Source organism: Protopterus annectens, chromosome 1.part0, assembly GCF_019279795.1.
Source record: "Protopterus annectens isolate FY-2018-M chromosome 1.part0, PAN1.0, whole genome shotgun sequence".
NCBI classification, from domain to species: domain Eukaryota; kingdom Metazoa; phylum Chordata; order Ceratodontiformes; family Protopteridae; genus Protopterus; species Protopterus annectens.
The window spans coordinates 1,273,724,913-1,273,737,581 of record NC_056725.1 but is presented as its reverse complement, the minus strand read 5'-3'; positions in this window follow the sequence as shown (position 1 = coordinate 1,273,737,581).

Below are 12,669 nucleotides of genomic sequence, written 5' to 3'. Positions count from 1 at the left end.
TCTTTATCTTTCTGTTTTTGCTTTGCTACCTGATTAGTTTCTTTATGCCATCTACTGACTAATGTTACAGAAGCTAGTAGAGTGCCTCTGATGCCTTGTTCTTTGCTATTGCAATTCCTTTCTTAGCCTCTTTGTAAGCCAACCAGCATTGCTTGCTAGCCTGGTTCATCCTTTCTATGTCCCACGTTTTCCTGCACTCCTTCTTTCTTTTGATGACATCCTGGACTTTTGCATTCCACTACCAGCATTCTTTATGTACCTTATTTTCATGCCTGACTTGGCTGCACATCTGTTATGTAGTCCTCACATATGCTGTTTTGAGGCATTCAACTCCACGTATTTCCTCTTCTTCTTGTGGTGCTGAAGCTCTAAGTAATTCTTTGAACTGCTGTTCTTTTTGTCCAGTCAATTTTCAGGTCTTCAGCGTGGTCTTTGTTGACCTTAGAGCCTTCTCTGACCACTGCTTGCAGTTGATTGTGGCTACTAGTGGTTTATGCTGTAGGCCGACTGTTTCACTAGGGATGACTTTGCAATCACTGATTCTACCCAGTGTCCTTTCCTTACTAGGAAGAGGTCTACCCAAGTTGCATCTTGACCACTCTTGTATATGACCTTGTGACTGTGTCTTTCTCTGTGCCATGTGTTGGCTACTATCAAGCCATTTGCCAGACAAAGGTCTAGAATTGCCTATCCTTCTTTATTCCTGTTACTGCATCCATGTGGACCCAGGCAGTCCTTATATTCAGTTTTGTCTGTCCTGATATATACATTCAAGTCATCTACTGTCACCACCAATTCATGTTGTCCTGCATTACCTAATAGGTCCTGCACCTGCTGTCTAAATTCTTTCTTTTCCTCATTATCACAACCCTGTTGTGGGGCATAGGCTGATGTTATGAATACTACCCAGTAATTAGACTGGAGTCTAATTGCCATAAATCTGTCAGCAATTCTGATGACATCCTTCACTGCCTTCTGAAGTCTTTCCCTCACCACAATTCCAACACCATTTCTAGTCTGTCCTTCTTTTGAGTAGTAGAATCTGGATCCCAAAACAAGTGTCTTTGGTGAACTGCCCATCCATCTTGTCTCTTGGATACCTAGGATGTCCAGCCTCCTCCTTACAGTCACGTCATTCGATTCCAAGCTACGTCTTGTCAGTGAACCTACATTGGCTGTAGCAAATCTTAGTTCAACCTTTGGCAGGTTGATTGGTTTTACGTCCAACTTTTGCTAAACAGAGTAATCCCAGGTAGCCCATGCTGGGCAACTGGACACTGGCCAGCCAGTAATTTATTAAACCAGGGCTACTGGGCTTTATGGCGGACAGACTGGCCAATAGGTGCACATACACCCCTCTTACCATTAGTATGCGTTCCTGGTGTAGGTCGGAGTAGGCTGGGTCCTCAACCTAGCTATCACTGGCAAATACTCATGCCTCTTTGGTGACATTAATCATGACTGAATCACCTAGAGCTATATTTTACACCACTGAGTGGCTAGTCCTGCCACAGCACACAGTCTGTGCTGAAAATGGACCTGCGTCCAGTCAGACTTTCCCGGTTAACAAATGTAAAATAAAATTAACAAAAAAAAAAAAAAAAAATGTTCTCCTATTTTGAGGATACTACACACCAAAGTAGGTGCCCAAAGCAATTGGTCTATTCAACTCTTCTCCTTATAGGACACAGTGTGGAGTCTGTTTTGCTGCCCACAGCCCCATTTTTTTTGTGAGCTTCAGATGGAAATGCACAACATGATTTTCATAGGTGGGTGAAACCTGAGAAAGACACAGAAAGAATGCACAAACTGCAAACGGGTATTGGCCAGAGGGCAGGATCAAACCTTGTGCATGGCAGGCAAAGACCTTAACAATTATGCTCGGAGGCCAGATGATACCATTTTGACATTTCTCAATTACCTTGATTCCTTCTGTCCTAGGGCTTCCCTCATCATCAAGGGTTGATCTCCAGGGGCCATCCTTGGTTCTGCCCATTTGGTGCCAAGTAGTCTATCCTAATCAGTCTTTTTGGTACAACAAAAGGTCCTGGTCAAAGCAAAAAGTAATATTCCTTAACGCAAATTTATTGTGGAAAGACAACAAGCGTTTTCGCTACTCCAAAAGAGAGAAGCTTCATCAGAGAAGTACAAAAGGCCAAAACCTTTTTGAACCTAAGTAGCAGTTGGTACATTACATCACTTCCTTTCAATAAAATAAGACAATACACTTAAAAGGGCAATACCAAGTGAAAGAAACAAAAACACCTAGTAAAGTAACTCATCAGTTAACAGTAACACAGTTTATATACATAGAAAATGTTTGAAAGTAAAATTAGATAAAGAGGTTTTTAGTAGATGTAAAAACAATATTAATGAAAGTTGCCTAGGCAACTCAAATCCAGTGGATAATTAGATCAAGAGAATAAATAGTAAAACCATAATTTTTTTAAAAATATAAAAGTAACTATTTGTTGTTTTGTAATAAGGTTAAGATAAATCAGCCCAACTAGTAAATAAGGGCAAACAAGAGCTGAAAAAGTGTTCTCAATATAAGCATCATCTCAGAAATGCCTTGAGTTTAAGAACAGGTGCAATATTGCAATTCACATTTAAACCCGGGTTATTAAAGGCATCAAGTTTCAACTGCCATTCCAATTCACGGTTTTCAAGAACCAGTGAAGTAGGGCCACCTCTAATGGATACTGGTACATGATCAATGCCCATAAATGTGAAACTGTGCCCTGGGTTACATGTAACGTGCTTAGCTAATGCGTTTTCAGTTTTACCTTTTTGATGGTAGCAATGTTGGTAAACACGCTCCTTAAATTTTCTGTCGGTTTTTCCGACATAGAACGCAGGGCAACACACACACAAAGCAATGTACACTATAGACTTTGTTTCACAGTTAATTTTAAATTTGATATCAAATTTCCTATCCCTAATAGAAAAGGTGGAACCAACACGAATTACATTACACCAGTTGCACATTCCACAAGAAAAAGTCCCTTTAAGTCTATTATAGGGATAAGGATGTGAATAAGTATTCCTCTGTAACAGTTCCTTTATGTTCTTTCCCCTTTTATAAACAACATAAGGTCTAGTACCTAATTTTTCTAATAAGAGTGGATTACATTCAATGAAAAACCAATTTTTCTGTATAATCCTCAAAATCTGATTAGAATTACTGTTGAAAGTGGTGATAAAACTCAAAGGGGGGATGGTCAAGCCTTGTACAGTAGTTAACTCAACTGTTGTACTTGGATTACTCATCTCTTCTATATTAACGACAAGGTCCTGTACAGTTGTTCCTACTCCCTTCTCACAGAAGGGAGTAGGAAAAACTGTACACTTTCAACAGTAATTCTAATCAGATTTTGAGGATTATACAGAAAAATTGTTTTTTCATTGAAAGTAATCCACTCTTATTAGAAAAATTAGGTACTAGACCTTATGTTGTTTATAAAAGGGGAAAGAACATAAAGGAACTGTTACAGAGGAATACTTATTCACATCCTTATCCCTATAATAGACTTAAAGGGACTTTTTCTTGTGGAATGTGCAACTGGTGTAATGTAATTCGTGTTGGTTCCACCTTTTCTATTAGGGATAGGAAATTTGGTATCAAATTTAAAATTAACTGTGAAACAAAGTTTATAGTGTACATTGCTTTGTGTGTGTGTTGCCCTGCGTTCTATGTCGGAAAAACCGACAGAAAATTTAAGGAGCGTGTTTACCAACATTGCTACGCCATCAAAAAAAGGTAAAACTGAAAACGCATTAGCTAAGCACGTTACATGTAACCCAGGGCACAGTTTCACATTTATGGGCATTGATCATGTACCAGCATCCATTAGAGGTGGCCCTACTTCACTGGTTCTTGAAAACCGTGAATTGGAATGGCAGTTGAAACTTGATGCCTTTAATAACCCGGGTTTAAATGAGAATTGCAATATTGCACCTGTTCTTAAACTCAAGGCATTTCTGAGATGATGCTTATATTGAGAACACTTTTTCAGCTCTTGTTTGCCCTTATTTACTAGTTGGGCTGATTTATCTTAACCTTATTACAAAACAACAAATAGTTACTTTTATATTTTTAAAAAAAATATGGTTTTACTATTTATTCTCTTGATCTAATTATCCACTGGATTTGAGTTGCCTAGGCAACTTTCATTAATATTGTTTTTACATCTACTAAAAACCTCTTTATCTAATTTTACTTTCAAACATTTTCTATGTATATAAACTGTGTTACTGTTAACTGATGAGTTACTTTACTATGTATTTTTGTTTCTTTCACTTGGTATTGCCCTTTTAAGTGTATTGTCTTATTTTATTGAAAGGAAGTGATGTAATGTACCAACTGCTACTTAGGTTCAAAAAGGTTTTGGCGCCCTTTTTGTACTTCTCTGATGAAGCTTCTCTCTTTTGGAGTAGCGAAAACGCTTGTTGTCTTTCCACAATAAATTTGCGTTAAGGAATATTACTTTTTGCTTTGGGCTTTGCTTTGACCAGGACCTTTTGTTGTACTAATCAGTCTTTTTGATAATTGATGTTGGGGACACCACCCTCAACCAGGCTGCTGATTCTGTTTCAGTCTGTGTGGTTAACATTAACGTGTCAGTTTCATTGGTGGGATTATACCTCTAGGCCTCAGTCTCTAGACCTTTACTGTATGGTGTTGAATCCTTGAGGTTGGCAGTCTTAATCTTATGAGACAGTGAAGGACCAAGGTGGCTGAGACAAGGTAGCATGGAGAAGACTTGTTCTTGCCAAAAAAGTAGCTATTAGGATAACTTTGGCTTTGTAAGATTTGACCTTCTCCTGGAATTTGGGAATAAGAGGAAAAGAAAAACGTAAAGAAATCTTGGTGCCAGAATCTCAAGGTCATCCTCCTGAGGAAGGAATAAGGGAAAATAATTTGCTACATTTGAAATAGGTTAGGGATTCAAAAAGGGCATAGCAAGGCAGCACCAGTGACAGAACAGAGGATGCAATACTGAATGAAGGAACACTTGTGGGGATCAGCAGATAGCATCTAAGATGGCCTCCTAGAGAAGTGTCTTGCTTCTGAATATGAGAGGCAACAAAAAGATGATTGCAAGCAAAGGTCCTTTCTCAAATACTTATGGCCTTCCAACAGAGGGGACAGGGATGTGTTTTCCCTGCTTTTTGATATCCCAAACCACTGCCATGTTGCTGAAGTAGACTGCAGTCAGACATCTGGGAAGAGATTCTAGGAAAGCCTGTACAGTTAAAAGTATGCTCCTCATTTCTAGAATGATTATGCTACTCCAAATAATGCCCTTCCCACCCAAGAGCAGAGGCATCTGTGGTCACGGCTGCCAGCACAGCAAGGACTTGTTGTTCTCCCCAGAGAGACAGGGTTTGGACTTGAGAGTCCACCATGACAGGTGTTCTCTACACTTCCTGCAGATTCTTAAATATGAGCAATTAGCAGATCTGCAAGCAGACCCATAGAACTTTAGGGTTCCACTGGAGAACCCTTGTGATGAACCTGGTATGAAAGACCATGAAATCTGGAAACACCAAGTCCCAGGGCTTGAAGACAGACAGCTGCAGATATACTGCTTTATTCTGGATTAACTGAAAAGATTAGATCAGATTGAAAGTACTTGTAAAAGAAATGTCTATAAGTGACTAGGCAGACACCGTACTACTGTATCCGTTATTCTTTATTTGTATTAGTACAAATTCTTGCCAATCAATTCTTTGAGTTATTTCAATTCTATTATAACATGGCTAGACACTTGAAAAGACTGATGCACATCAGTCCAAAAACATCACTAAACAGTGAAACATACTGTCCAGTTTATATACTCTTTTCAACCAATGTTATTTTTAATGTACTTGTGACTTGTTCTTCTGGTTTCTGTCTGTGTCATGAAAAAGTCCATGGTTATTTCTAGCCTGGACAGTTTCTGTTGAAATGACAAATACTGTTTTATGTCCTTTGATCCTTGCTGTATCTGAAGACTTCACAAAGAGTCTCTCCACGTCATCTTTGTGTCACTTGAAACGTCTGTATTTTATTTCATTTATTTCTGCATGTGAAAGCCAAGAAAGTCAACTTCCTTTTTTTCTATAACAGGATGCCTTTACAGTAAGCCCACAGCTATATGTTATTAATATCTAAGCTGAACATTTTACAAGAAATAACTGTTATTACAAAGCAAGCCATATTATTTTGAAAACTGCTGTTTGGCCTTGCACATTTCCTTCACTGTACACACAGTATAATTTTGGAGAAAGCATTTTAATTTATACAGTCTCTATCAATTCCCCTGTTTAATTAAAACCAAGAAAATTGTAAGACAATTTACAACAGAATACGATCTTCAGTACTTTGAATTCCTTGGTCTGTTGCAACATGCAAATCCCTTGCATTCAACGCTATCTCTTCAAAGAGTGTTACATTACCAACGGCTGTTACTTGATTAATACTTTTATTAACACAAATCTTATAATGATGATAAGAGCAATTAATGTGGAAATTATAATACCCCACCATAGACACATAGCCGTTATTACTTATGTATTCTTAACTGCTTTTATGCTTGGTTAAGCAAGTTGTCAGTCTTGCAGTTACACGCAAGCATTTATTTCAAATTCTTGTCAAGTTAACCCTCACTTTACAAGGCAAAACCTTGTATTAGAAACAAGCATGTTTCTTTTGCATTGCATAATTTCATTATTGCTTTGGGAAAAGAATATTTAAAAAAGCAATTTACAGGAAAATGTGATCCTCTGTACTTAATAGCCTTTCTTCATTGTTAACAACAGTTACTTGTTTGACAGTTTTATTAACACATCTCCTCTGTTATATCCGAGATAGCTCCATAAGTTGCATTTGCTATCAACTTTGGAATTTCCATATTGCCTTAGTGGTACCATACCAGTGAAAAAATTTCAGTTTCTGAAATAACACCATTTCTTATGTCCATCTGTTTTAAAATATTTTTCTATTTTTTTTTACCATGAACTTCCCTCTTTTTCTTGTGATTTTTTTACCATGTCCTCTGGTAATGTGTGAGTAATTGTCATTATTGGAACCGCATGCTCCAGGTAACAAAATTTCTCCTCTTTCATCTTTTTCTTCAAAGAAGTATTATATGTTAACTCCCATGCTGTTTCTATTTTATACTCAAGCTTTTTTACATGCCCATAGTTCTTTTGAAAACAGAGTATCCTTTTTCTATTTTCATCAACTGTAAATGTTTTTTTTTATGGCTGATTGTTTTACAACTCTATTTTTATAAGATTTTTTTAAACATAAAACCTGTATGCTTAATCTACAGGGACTGCATGTAATGGCATTTCCCTCTGTAAGGAATGTGGCTAAAAACCCAACAATTTGAATTGTCACGTGCCTTTGCAGACATATTTTGCATGTTCAAAAATATATTGAAATCAGGTATCCGATCATGATGTCCCTGTTCTCATGATCTATTATACCTGAGTATCTCCCCCATTTTTTCTTTGCAACTGTTTTATTTGAATTGCCTTGTATGTACATTTTTTTAAATTGCCTTCTGTCCATAGATTGCTATGATTTTAACAGATTTAAACTTTTGTAAGACTGTTAACAGACTGTTAGTGTACTGATGTTGTTTGATTGTTATTAACTTACACTGATTTTTATGAACCAACATGGTGTGCTGCTTTTGCTTGGATTTTTATTAGCTGAAAAATGCTATTTGCGTAAGTTTTTATTAATTGTTTTAATGACTTTACTACCTGTATGTTTTGCTGTGTATATTTACCCAGATGGCAGTTACACCAGTTTGACTAATTATGTTTTTGCTGTGTAAGACTGTTTATAAGACTGTTTGCTGTTATATTTTATGTAACACATTCTTTTGAAAATATGACATTACAGTCACTATTTTTTACCAGTATTGACCCTGTTTGCTGTATGCATAAGCTGCCTTTGGAGATATACTGTACTTTTAATGTGGGGGGGGGGGTTGACCCTTTCTTGTTAGCATAGAACCTTTTGTCATTTAGGATTTATCATATACCATTTACATTACTGTAAATGTATTTACTGTATTTGTATTAACTTTAACTTTACACTGTATTTGTATTAACTTTACTTTGTGTCTGTATGGCTGTAGGTTATTTATGTGTTTATTCTGAATCTGTCCTGGCTTATTAAACTAGTAAAGTAATATTTATTTTTTTTTGTCCTTTCCTGTCCCCTTTGTTTAATTAATTAAAAGATCCCTGCACTTTGCTGCCAACTGATAACCTGTGTTTTGTTTGCTTTAATGCCTATTACCTGCCATGATCTGGGTTTTCTGTGTATTCCATAGGGTATACTTTATTTTTTTATGTTTCCTCTGTGTTTGTTCCTGTGACTGATTGTTCCTTAATGTATTTTCTTTATCTTGATTTTTTTCCTATTTTTGGGTTTTGAAGAAGCACTATTATTTGCATAGATACCCTTTTGTATTTGACTTTCCTTACATCTTTTATAATATGGACGATTTTGTTTAATGTGGCCTATTTTCTTACAAGTAAAACATATCACCTGTTTTTCTGAACTTTGTTGTGTATCTGTCTGTAACCCTGGTGGAGCACAAGCTGCTTGTGTTCCCCTTGTGTTTGTTTTTTATCAGACCATGTATTTCATCCCCTTCCTTTCACCACGTAGTATACAAGCTGTTTTTGTACATTTGCTATGTGCATATGCAATACTGCGTACTTCTTTTAAACTGTCTAGCACTCTGGCTTTGTCTTTCTCTGGATGGAGTTTTGTATTTATTTGTCTGGCAGAAACTGATTTTAAAGCTGCATCTGCATTTTGCAGAATGTCATTAACTGTCTGACGGAACTGCTATAAGAAAACATCTTGCCTGACCAAAACATTATTTTGTTTTTTTTCTGTCATGTTATTTAGACTGTCTGTAAAACAGTTATGTGAGTCTAGACACTCACCAGTTTTAGCTGCTTGCTTTGCTTTGACATCTGCCAAAGCATTTACTGTAGCCTCTTCTGTATTACATTTTTTACGTGCTTTGATTTTGACAATACTAAACTTTCTCTGTAAAACATTTAGTAAAAACAAAATGAAAACTCCAGCAGCTAGGACTTCCACTGAGTGACCTCCCAAATCTCTTGTATCAGAGGCATATGGGATATATGCAAATGACCCTTATGAACATTAGGTGTTTCAGCTAATTGGCGATTCTGAATGCCCATGACTTGTTTCATTATTTTAATGGACAATTTCAGGCCAATAAAGCCAAACCCCACTAGCTGTGGATATGCATATTTCGGCCTTGTTATAACCTCAACAGCACAGCACAAGCAGAGTGTTTTGACTAAGCATTAGAAACACATGGCTGTTATACCCAGCTGATGTCCATTATCATTAGGGTCACCTGCAAAAATATCCTAAACAACAAACTAAAGCAATGAGTGAGAAGGTCACTGAAAAACCAATCGGTAAAAACAAAATGAAAGCTCCAGCAAAGCTAGAACTTCTACTGAGTGACCTCCCAAACCTCTTGTGTCAGAGGCACAAGGGATATATGCAAATGACCCTTATGAACATCAGGTGTTTCAGCTAATTGGCGATTCTGAATGCCCATGACTTGTTTCGTCGTTTTAATGGACAATTTTAGGCCAATAAAGCCAAACCCCACTAGCTGTGGATATGCATATTTCGGCCTTGTTATGACCTCATCAGCACAGCACAAGCAGAGTGTTTGACTAAGCTGGGTATAGGCTTAGTCAAACACTCTGCTTGTGCTGTGCTGATGAGGTCATAACAAGGCCGAAATATGCATATCCACAGCTAGTGGGGTTTGGCTTTATTGGTCTGAAATTGTCCATTAAAATGATGAAACAAGTCATGGGCATTCAGAATCGCCAGTTAGCTGAAACATCTGATGTTCATAAGGGTCATTTGCATATATCCCATGTGCCTCTTATATAAGAGGTTTGAGAGGTCACTCAGTGGAAGTTCTAGCTTTGCTGGAGTTTTCATTTTGTGTTTACTGTAAATCATTTTGGGAATCAATACCTATATCTCTTGTACTGGAGCATGTTTTAGGGGGTTGCCAATACTGTCGATGAATTCCCTTCTGACACAAACTGACATGTGTAAATGCAAAAAAAAAAATAAATTTAAATAAAGCATTATTTGAAATAGATGACACAGTGTATGTCAACCATTGTTTAAATGCCAACATATTGAAACAAAATAATTTTTTTGTCTTGCCATTGAGGCAGAGTCTGTACTAAACAAAACTATTGATGTATATCAGCAGGAGAAATAACTGTTATTTCTGCCGAACCCTGCCCAATGTAAACCTTGCTGTTTTTTTTAACTGTTTTGTTAGATTAACCTCTGTAGTTTGTGCCCTAAGTAAATGTTGTTGGGCTCTATCTGATTGTTTCATTAAACCAGAAATGTCATTATATAAAGTCTGAATGCTATGCTGAGTCTGTTACTCTAAATTGCATTATTGTTCTTTACTACTGTCTCTAGGGAAATTTTTGAAAAGCTGTGAAAACCTTTTCTTTAAAAAGTTAATATCGATAGCACAATGTACTGTTAGAACTTTCTTCTTTTTGTGCATTTGCAATATTTACTATAAATAACATTTTTATGTAGTCTGTTACATTACTGATAATAATTGCATACACTTGTACTGTATGAGATTTAGGTGACTGCAGAAGGTACATTTAACTGTTGTATATGTGAAGAGCTAACAACGCTAGAATCAAACAGATCGTTTATCAGAATAGGATATATCTAATGGTATGGCTTGCATACTAGACTCCTGTGACAAGAAAGACATAAGTTTGGAAAGTTATTTCCACATAAAAAACAGTCTTTATGAATTGCTCTATATTTTATGTATGGATTATAGACATTTATACATTTACAAACACAACTGTTATCTAATGTCTGAACATCAAACATTTCAGATTTATATTTCATGTCTGACACAGAAGGTTTAAACTATGTAAATTTATATATACAATATGTGGGCATTGTAAAGTTAACTGTCTGTACTACCATCCATGTTATAACTGTGAAGAATTTAGCGTATTTTGCATAGACGACAAACAGGTGATCAGGCTGAAGTCACTTAGAAGACATGGTGTCCTTCAACAGATTAATTGATGGTGGAACGTTGCAGGACAGCTTCTACGGCATCACTCTGTATTCACCAACAAAGTATTGGAACTGTTGATCTGTTAAAGCACTGGAACTTTCAAACTGTTGAACTGACGTAAATAGTAGGGCCCCTCTGTAATATTAACTGTTGGTAACAGATATAAGGTCACAGCCACTGGCCTAGTCTTGCCACTGAAATGAATGGCTAAACAGTGACCAGACAGACACCATACTACTGTATCCGTTATTCTTTATTTGTAGTAGAGACGATTCTTGCCAATCAGTTAATTCTTTCAGAGTTATTTCATTTATGTTATAACATGGCTAGACACTTGAAAAGACTGATGCACATCAGTCCAAAAACATCACTAAACAGTGAAACATACAGTCCAGTTTATATACTCTTTTCAACCAATGTTATTTTTAATGTACTTGTGACTTGTTCTTCTGGTTTCTGTCTGTGTCATGAAAAAGTCCATGGTTATTTCTAGCCTGGACAGTTTCTGTTGAAATGACAAATACTATTTTATGTCCTTTGATCCTTGCTGTATCTGAAGACTTCACAAAGAGTCTCTCCACGTCATCTTTGTGTTACTTGAAACGTCTGTATTTTATTTCATTTATTTCTGCATGTGAAAGCCAAGAAAGTCAACTTCCTTTTTTTCTATAACAGGATGCCTTTTTAGTAAGCCTACAGCTATATGTTATTAATATCTAAGCTGAACATTTGCAAGAAATAACTGTTCTTGCAAAGCAAGCCATATTATTTTGAAAACTGCTGTTTGGCCTTGCATATTTCCTTCACTGTACACACAGTATAATTTTGGGGAAAGCATTTTAATTTATACAATCTCTATCACCTTGTCCACTAAAAAACGATGCTCCACAAACCAGAATGTCCAGAGCACAATTTATAAAGATGAACTGCATAGACCCCAGGTGGGGCTTTGCAGTGTTCACTGTTGTTTTTTAGGGCTAGAAAATTCTGAGAACTGAATCTTTGGTGGGAATGTATATGTCCATACTTGGATCTGTTAAGTGACAGATAGGTAGGGAAACCCCAGGGAACATGCACCCTGAAAGCCATTCACGTTACTACAGCTATGCATATGGTGAAAATCCTAAAGGCTGTGGTGGGATCAAATGGCAGTGTCTGGAATTTAAAATGACTGCATCCCCACCCCACCCCACCCCCCGCCAGATGGCCTGGAACTTCTCAGAAAGCTTGGCAATCTTGATATCCAGGTATGTATCCTGGGGTGAAATTGGTTCATTTAGGTTTCTTTGAGCAGACAGGGAAGTTTAGATTGCATCATAACTATGCAAATGGCTCATTATAAGTCTGTTGATTTAGGTCATTCAGGTCAAAAGTGACCTTGAGATCCTCTGGCCCCACCACCCTTTTTTTGTTTTGCTACCAGAAAGAACTTGGAATAAAAAACAACCCTTTTTGGTTTGGCAGGATGTCTTGGATGACTATTTTCAGAGTAAGCTCTGGTACCCTATTTTGGCTG